The sequence below is a fragment of the Lemur catta genome, chromosome 24 (assembly GCF_020740605.2).
Source record: "Lemur catta isolate mLemCat1 chromosome 24, mLemCat1.pri, whole genome shotgun sequence".
Classification (NCBI taxonomy): domain Eukaryota; kingdom Metazoa; phylum Chordata; class Mammalia; order Primates; family Lemuridae; genus Lemur; species Lemur catta.
In genome coordinates, this window is record NC_059151.1 from 15,008,787 (window position 1) to 15,017,673 (window position 8,887).

The following is an 8,887-nucleotide window of genomic DNA, read 5'->3' on the forward strand; positions in this document are numbered from 1 at the left end:
ATGAATCTGCCACACATTCCTGCAAGAACTGTATTATAGAGTAGAGCCCTTTGAAGTGAAATTGGTAGATTGAGGATTAGAGATACTGCTCAGTGTGTCAGAAGTAAAAACACAGACTTGCCCTTACTTTGAGACTCGTAGATCTTAAGCCTGGAAGACCACATTCTTCCCTGTTTACTTTTACTCTTTGACTTCCTTTTATGTATGTGTGTGTATTGCATTTTTGAAACACAAACATGCATAGTCTTTTAAAAGCTAATCTTCCAAAAACAATCAGACTCAGGGCACGTTCTTGCTACATATTTAGGATTAGCTGATCAAAAGCAATACCTCTGTGTTACTATTTTAAAAAACTGTGTTATGTTTCAAGGATACACTTTGGATGGTTGCTTCATTTTTAAATCTGATTTTATTACAATAGTCTAGGTATGCATAGAACCCTAACAATGGTAATCTAATGTGGCATGCTCTTTGTGAGGTGCCTCTCTCATCCCTCCCTCTTGATCATCCTGAAGCTCACAGACATCTCATCTACCAAAGGCACTCTCTCATTTGCAAGACCCAGATTTCTGGTTGCATCCTCCTGCTGAGTCAATTAGACTTAATTGTTTCTTTCAGTGACTAGCTGCCTGCTCCTGAGAGAGTGCTCTTTCTCAGTATGGCTGAGCTCTGTTTGGTGAAATAACAACCACAAGGTAAATGGGAAGTTTGAATGGACTCTTTTTAATTATCTGTCTGAATGTGGAGCTCACTGTGAATATATTGTCTGGCAGCAACATTACAAAGGCTTGATCTAAATAAAATGTTTTCAGCAAGACTCAGGCTAAAGTTAATCATATACAACATGGAAAATTCACTAGGTAGAAATCAGTCACATGTTTTATAAAGGATAAGCTAAATTTATATCGACAAGTAATTGTTAGCTTGTTAAGTGGTTTTATAAGCACCAGTGCCTTTAGTCTTCTCAGTAACTTTGTGAAAGTGTTACTATCTCCTTTTAAAGATGAAGACAAGCAAAAGATAGTAAGGTAATTTACAGAAGCTACAGAATTAGAAATTGGGAAAATAATAGAATTAGAATCTAAGTTGTCTGGCTCTAAAATGGCACTCTTTGTATTTCAACAACTGTTTCTAAAATACATATTGCTGAGTGGAATGCTTGGCATTTTGCAATAAATTTAAAAAATTAAAAATAAACCAGAGTGCTGTAACTCTATTTACCTGGTTTTCTGCCTTCAGGTGAAGAATATTGGCATGTGTCAGGTAGCAACCACAATGTCTAAATGTTCTGTGTAATAATACCTGGAGGTATCACTGAACTTGGGAGCTTTATGCAAAGACGGAGAATGAGGCAACCCATACCATGATTTCTTAGAAATATGGTGTCACCTTTGATAAGGGGGCCCTGGAACCTATCCATTTGGGGTTCTAATTACAAATCTACTTCCTACTTCCTGATCTTCAGAGTTGTCTAATATAAAATGAAGATCATAATAATTTTCTAGGGGGTGTCATATGCATAATCTGAAATAAAGTACAGTATATAAAGTAGTAAGCACTGTGTAATTGTTCAAAAATCAGTAGTAGTATTGTGATATTTTATTTTGTTTAAATGTTCAGAAGGGTTTTGAAGTAAGCTCCATTAAAGCCTTTGTGAAAATACTTGCTAGAGTGACTATGGCAGTGAGCTCCATTCTAATCCGATGTGGTTAAGTCCCAATTCCTCTTTATTTCGGTTTTGTTGATCTTCTATTTTTGATTGTCCTAAAATTGGGCTGGTTCCTACTTCTTAGAATTGGAGTTCCAAACACTCATCATTTCTAGAAACATCATATCTGTAAAATCTCAAGGTGTATTGAAATACTGGATTTGTATCTCAGAGTTTCTGAGGATGCTCTGTTTCACCCACTTGACAGTGCCTTGTTTAACGTGTGCTATTGACTGGAACGGCATTGACTAATTTAGGAATGGCTGCTGTTTGATGCTCTCTAACCTGTCTTCTCTGTGCCTGTATTATGTTCAATGTTACATTAAGTAGAAGGAATTTTGTCCTACCCAAATTAAGTAGAACTTTTTGATTGAGATTACTGCTTAGAGAACCCCTCCCTAACATGTACACATACACACAATTGCCATGGAAACTTGGACAGCAGATCCCTTTCTGGAGATGCACACAGACACCCCATGGACCATGACAAATGCTGCCTTGGTTGTGCAGTCTTCTCTCTTACACAACACTAAAGATAGTTTAAGAAAAATGAAAATGTTATCTAAAGTGTTCTTTTAATTAACATTGATTAGTTGGCTCAAAAATGTAGCTTTTTTTTGTTACTCTATCATTCATAAAGTAATAGCACCTGTAACCCTTGATCATTTAGGAACCCCGGAAGTCCTAGAATGATAAGTGATTATGTGCATATTTTATACCCATCTACTATTTCAATTTCTAACTGTTTTAATAAGCTCACAGATACTTTATTTAGATTCTGGGTTTTTAAAAAATTATTTATAAAAGTTCGGAAACTCTAAAAAACACTTTTATATAAAAAATTGCAGTGGGTCTTTGATCTATTCTGTTACATATCACCTAGATTTCTTTTAAGATTTTGTACTCTATTTAATATTTCTGATTTTTATGATTCATCCTTAAACTCTTTCTTTTTTCCTTGTGTTTTATGTCCGAAGTTAAAAAAATAATAAACTTCAGTCTATGCTGACAATAATGGGAGAATTGCTGCAGGGTTTCCCGGGGCAGATTCTGTTTACAGGTATTACTTTAACTCTTTCTTTTGTTCTTTATGACATACTGAGATGTCTTATATATCTTGATCTGCCATAGTTGATTAATTCCCAAACTTATAGTTTGTATGAATTCTGTATTAATATATATCTTCCTGGAGATAACTATACTTTATTCCTTTTTCTATAAAATACTTTAAAATCACTTTATTCAGTATACATTAACAAATATCAAGCATGTCACCCTCAATGGCATTATTTGACTCCTATGCTTATCACCACAATTAATTTACATTTCTCTGATGATCTTTGCAAATGAGTGTAGGATTAAAGATGGTTATAATTCTCTGATCTTATTCATTTCTTTCCCTCATTTTCGAGTCAGTATTACTCAAAAAAGCAAAGTTCAAATTACATTCTTACTTTAACATTGTCCATTCACAAATGCTATCTGTTTAAAAGAAAAGGGGGGGGGAAGGAAACTCGATGGGAGCAGGCATTGGTGAGTTTCAAAAAATAATTGATACAATTATGATTTTCTCCTTTTTAACAAAGTTTCTGTATTGAGAGTTCATGACCTGGCACATAGATTGGTAATATTAGTTACAACATTTATATGATTATTTTAGTATTTAGAGAAAAGGAGCAATGTTCACAATAAGAGTGACACTTATATACCAGTGTGAAAAGAGTGAAAGGCTACACAAATCCATGCAATGCCAGTGCAGTAACCCCAAAACAAAGGAAAGACTTGTAAATGAATCCTTGGTATTCCCTTAAATATGGATGGATGAGAAAGGATTCAATGTGAAAGTAAAAGTAACTTTCTTTCAACAGAATCATAAAAACTGGTGGAAGAAGCAATCTGACAGGATTCTTTAGCCAAGAACACAAAGAATCTCTGTGCTGGGCTGCCCAGCTCCTGTGAGCAGCAAGACATCAGTAAACCAACTATTCCAGAAACAAGACACTATTGGAATTTTGTGTTTAATTTCTAGCCTTCTGGGACTGAAAAGCATCAGTCATCTTTGAAGGCAGGACCGCAAACTTATAAAACAAACTGCTAGGCTGATACAGTTTGAGCATTCATAATTTGAAAATCCAAAATCCTAAAGGTCTCAAATCCTGAAACTTTTTGAGTGCCAACATGTCACTGAAAGGAAACACTTCCTGGAGCATTTCAGAGTTTGGATTTTGGGATCATGGATGCTCAACTGGTTACATATATGCAAAGCATACAAACCCACCTCATCTGAATCCAAGCCTCAAATGCATTCAACTTGATGCACAGTCTGGCAGACATACATTTGTGTTTGTTTTTGTTTTTGTTTTTGTTTTCAGAATATTACAGGGGTACAAACGTTTTGGTTATGTATATTGCCTTTGCACCACCAAAGTCAGAGATATGTGTGCCCAACCCCCAGACATTGTGCACCACATCCATGAGGTGTGAATTTTCCCATCTCCTCTTCCCTCCTCCCACCTGCCCGACACCCGATGAATGTTGCTTCCACATGTTCACATAAGTGTTGATCAATTAGTACCAATTTGATGGTGAGTACACATGGTGCTTGTTTTTCCATTATTGTGATACTTTGCTTTGATGAATGGGCTCTAGCTCCATCCAGGATAATAAAAGAAGTAGTTCACCATTTTTTATGGCTGAGTAGAACTCCATGGTATACTTTTACCACATTTTATTATTCCGCTCACGTATTGATGGGCACTAGGGTGGTTTCCACATCTTTGCAATTGTGAATTGTGCTGCTGTGAACAATCTTCAAGTGCAGATGTCTTTTTTATGGAATGACTTTTTTTTCCTTTGGATAAATACCTAGTAGTAGTGGGATGCTGTATCAAATGGTAGTTCTACTTTTAGTTCTTTGAGGTATCTCCATTCTGCTTTCCATACAGGTAGTATTAGTTTGTCCCACCAGCAATGTATGAGTGTTCCTGTCTCTCCGCATCCATGCCAACATTTGTTGATTTGGGACTTTTTGATAAAGGCCATTCTCACTGGAGTTAAGTGATATCTCATTGTGGTTTTGATTTGCATTTCCCTGATGATTAGAGATGTTGGGCATTTTTTTCATATATTTGTTAGCCATTTTTATATCTTCTTTTGAAAATAGAATCCCTTTTGTTCTCCTGGAGAGAGTTGGAACTCATTCTGTTAAGTGAAGTATCTCAAGAATGGACAAATAAGCGCCACATGTACTCACCAGCAAATTGGTTTCCCTGATCATCACCTAAGTGTGCATTTGGGAATAACACCAATTGGGTTTCAGACTGAGGTGGGGGGTGGTGGGAGGGGATGGGTGTATACCTACATGATGAGTGCATTGTGCACTGTCTGGGGAATGGACACGCTTGAAGCTCTGACTCGGGGGGATGGGCAGGACATGGGCAATATATATAACCTGAACTTTTGTACCCCCATGATAAGCTGAAATAAAAAAAAATAAAAAATAAAAACAAACAAACAAACAAACAAACAATCTGACCCCTCTAGATTGGATCCCTGGGTTGGCATTTGAGATCCAGCTCCTATATCCCTGACTTCCCAGGACTCCCTGAGAACAGCACTCGGTACCTCCCCAAGGCTGAGTCCTGACAATCTGCTCATCCTCACTTCTCCAGCTCAGTAGTTGTCCTACCACTTGCTCAGGCCTAGGCTGAAATTTTGAAGTTTTGCTCTTTCCTCCCTCTGGGCCTCACCCCAGCCCTCAGTGGGCCCTGCCCCACCACCACTCCCACCATCCTGAGCCCACCCTCGTGCCCCACTGCTCCCCCAGCACAGTGGCCCAGACCCCGTCCTCTCTTTCCTGACCACCCCAAGTACCCTCCTGACTATTCTGCACCCACCCATTCTCGCTGACTTAAAACATGTTTCCTCACCGTGGCCATGCCAGTCTTTTAATAATATAGAGGGTGTCATGTCCCATCCCTCTCAAACCTTTCAAAGGCTTCTGATTGCACCTGGGATCAATAGAAACGCCCTGTGAGGGTGCGTGGACTGATGTCTGCTCCCCCAGCAGGCCCAGCCTCCTTCCTCTCCGGCCCGCTGCTCCCTGACACTCCAGCACCTTCCATGGGTTAAGATCCTCTCCACTGTTCTTTGCCAAAAACAACACCCTCCTCGGGTTTCTGCAGCTGAGTCCTTCTCTTCCTTCTGGACTTTAGCTTAGATGTCACCTTCTCAAAGTGATCTTTCCTGATCACTCTTTCTAGGTAGGATATGCTTTGGCTATAAACCCCTGGAAGGCAATACCATATTCGTCTCATCCTGCACAGTGTGTCTGTGCCTCGCCAATCCCTGGAATGTGGAGGACACTCACACACATAGGGGATGAATGTGCCCTTGTGGGTGTGTCAGAGACCTTCCCAGTGTGGGTGGCATGTTTCCATGTGAACATCTTGCTGCCAACACCCGTGAGGTTGCGATGACTCTAAGACAGTTTGTCAGAACTGCCATTGCCAGTGGTTGGAGTTGAGATCACCTTTGGATCTTTTGAAAAATAACAAAGCCTTGGAAAGAAACATCACCATGCAACTGGGGAGAGATTAAAAGTGGCCCTGAGGAAAGTGGCCTGAAGCACAGGATGTCCCAGAGGCAGAGCCCTGGGACCCAGCCAGCAGAACCTTCACCACCGTCACCGTTAACCTTTCTTGGGTGCTTCTCTGTACCAAGCAGTTTGCCAAGGACTCTTACACATCAGCATTTTTTCCTTCGTGTATCCCCGAATAGGGAGCTATACTTTTGCTGAGAAAATAATTCCTGCCATAATAGGCACAGTGATCTCCACCCTTAAGGAAGGGACATTGCTTAATACGCTCACAGTTCAGGGGGCCTAAAGGGCCTCCATTGAAATTTCGCCCTGACACTTTTGTTGCAGGTTCCTCACCTGCAAAATGTGGAGATTACATTTCTCTGGAATTGTCGGAGGATTCGTTCATTCAGTCAGTCAACCATTTCTTCAGTGAGCTCTGTGCTAGGGGCCGGGACCACAGCAGGGAGGAAGCAGACAGTGTGCCTTTGTAAGGAACAAAGGAAGCACACACAGGGGCACAGAGCATGGCTGGTAAGCACCCCCTTCTGTCCTCCTGGGAGTCTCATAAAAAGAGGTGCCATGGAGTGGGTTTCAACCACTAAAATGTAAGTAACTCTACGTGATGCCACCCCAGGAAAAAGCTGACATGCTCTGAGCTCCTGGCATCCTCAGAAGAATTGTGGTGCTAATGCAGAGACCCTGGAGAAAGACAATGAGATGCTCCGCGGAGACCAGGAGCTGTGAAAGAATAGAGTCTTAGCTGTATGAAGGGAATGAGTTGAATGAATCTCATTGTGTTGGGATTGGTGGCAACATTAACTCATGGTTTTTAAAGTACAGATGGATAATATAAAAATAGCACAATGTCGGTGTGTATTCACGTGTGTATTTGTGGCTCTGTCTAACTGAGAAGCCAGAACAAGGTTCCTCGTACTCTGCACTATTGACATTGGGGCCTGATAACTCCCTGTTGGGAGATGTCCTGTGCACTGCAGGATGGCTATCAGCATCCCTGACCTCTACCGTGAAATGCCAGTAGCACCTGCCTCCCAAGTTGTGACAACCAAGGATGTCCCCAGATATTACCAAAAGTCCCCTGGGAGGCAAAGTTGCCCAGGCGAGCACCAGTGTCCTAGGTGCAGTGGCAGCCCAGCAGCAGCGAGACACACAGCACTCAGGTGTTGCTCTCGAAACTCACGGGTTCCAGCCACTGGCTCCAGGGTTGGATGCAGGGAAGTGAAACATAAATCTGGAGCTTGTGACATCAGAAAGTAAAGATAGGCTCAAATAACCATGGAAACATGTAAATAGCACACAGGAAGCTGGTTTAAGGAGCTCCCACTGGTCAACTCTGAGACAATTTAAACACTGGAATAAATAATGGTAACAGATTATAACTCCTTGAATAAAATAATAAACTATGAGTCAGACAGAAATATATACAGAGAGAGATGATAGACAGATAGACAGATAGAGACAGATGATGGAAGATAGAGGAGAAGAGAGAGGGTTTCTTCACAGAAGAATGAGTGCCATTAATGAATATGGAAGAAAGGCTGAAGTTAGAACAACTTAGCAGTCATAATAACAATTGATTCAGGTGAGAATTCTCATTGTGTGCTAAAGCTAGAAAGTGAAAGTGTGATAAGAAGTAGGATACATACATGTTTCCAAAGCATTGCTGCATGAAACACCAACGCTAAGGAAAAGGAGGAACTCTGCAGTGGAGCAAGCTGGCAGGCGCCATCTGATCCCGACATCACAGCGTCTATCAGCAAGAGGACAGAGGACGTTGCGGCCTCCTGGTGTGACACGCTGATGGACACAACATCACTCTAATGTTCCTGCCAGGAATACACAGCCCGAACCCAATCCACTGACCCGCCCCGCTGAGCACCTGCTAGGAAACGAGTGCCCTCACTTAAAAGAACTTTCAAATTTAAAAATGATATTCATAAGCTTCTCAGTTGCCTAACATTTTATAAATTCTGAAGGAGAAAAAGAGGCGATTTAAAAAGTCACAGAATTAAAGCTACTACCAAATGTTAAAAGCCTCACTTTTCAGAAAGACCCAAAACAATTCCATGGCCACATCAGTCTGCGGGTACACATAGCTACTTAAAATCACCCTCAAAGTATTTTGCTTGCAAAAGTTCTGAAATTTAATATATGACCAGGCAGAGTGAATAGAGACACAATGGAATATTCTTGATCACAGGTGAAGCTTTTCATGTGAAAGCCTGAACGATTTGCTTTAGAATATAGGATATTACTGTTTCTTCTTATTCATAGTTGTAATTACATTTTTTATTTCTCATATCAAATCTTAGTATAACTTTTTCTCTCATCTCTGCCACTTCACCTCAATGAATCTTCTTGACTGTGTCTTTCAGTTTCTTAATGAATGACCTGTTATATTCATTATCGTGACAATAACAATAACCATTATTAACTATTCACTCACATGACATTAGATATTTTGGGAAAGTGCTATTTTCACATGAGTTATTTTTGTGATCTTTATAGCAGCATAAATGTCACAATGGTTCTCTTTGACATTGAAAATCTCATGATCTCATGCAGAATTCTTTCCGTTT